Genomic DNA, 280 nt, shown 5'->3' on the forward strand with positions numbered 1-280 from the left:
TAAATTGACCGGTCACGTGATTATCTGGAACAAGGAAACAGAGCGTTATTGTAACAATGTGATCCATAAAATATTATTATTTTAATTAATTTAAAAGATATACCAAGCGGCGAAGGGCTCCGAGCCAAAGTTGTCATCACACCTGTAATCAGAAAGTCCAAGAGTTAATACGGTACAGAAAATAAGTTTAGTTTCAAATATTTATCCACGCGATTAAGTAAAAACAGCCAGATAAAGCGATATAAAGTATTGTCAAGATGAATAAAAAGAATTAATTATA

Source organism: Wasmannia auropunctata, unplaced genomic scaffold, assembly GCF_000956235.1.
Source record: "Wasmannia auropunctata unplaced genomic scaffold, wasmannia.A_1.0 LD336088.1, whole genome shotgun sequence".
Taxonomy (NCBI): domain Eukaryota; kingdom Metazoa; phylum Arthropoda; class Insecta; order Hymenoptera; family Formicidae; genus Wasmannia; species Wasmannia auropunctata.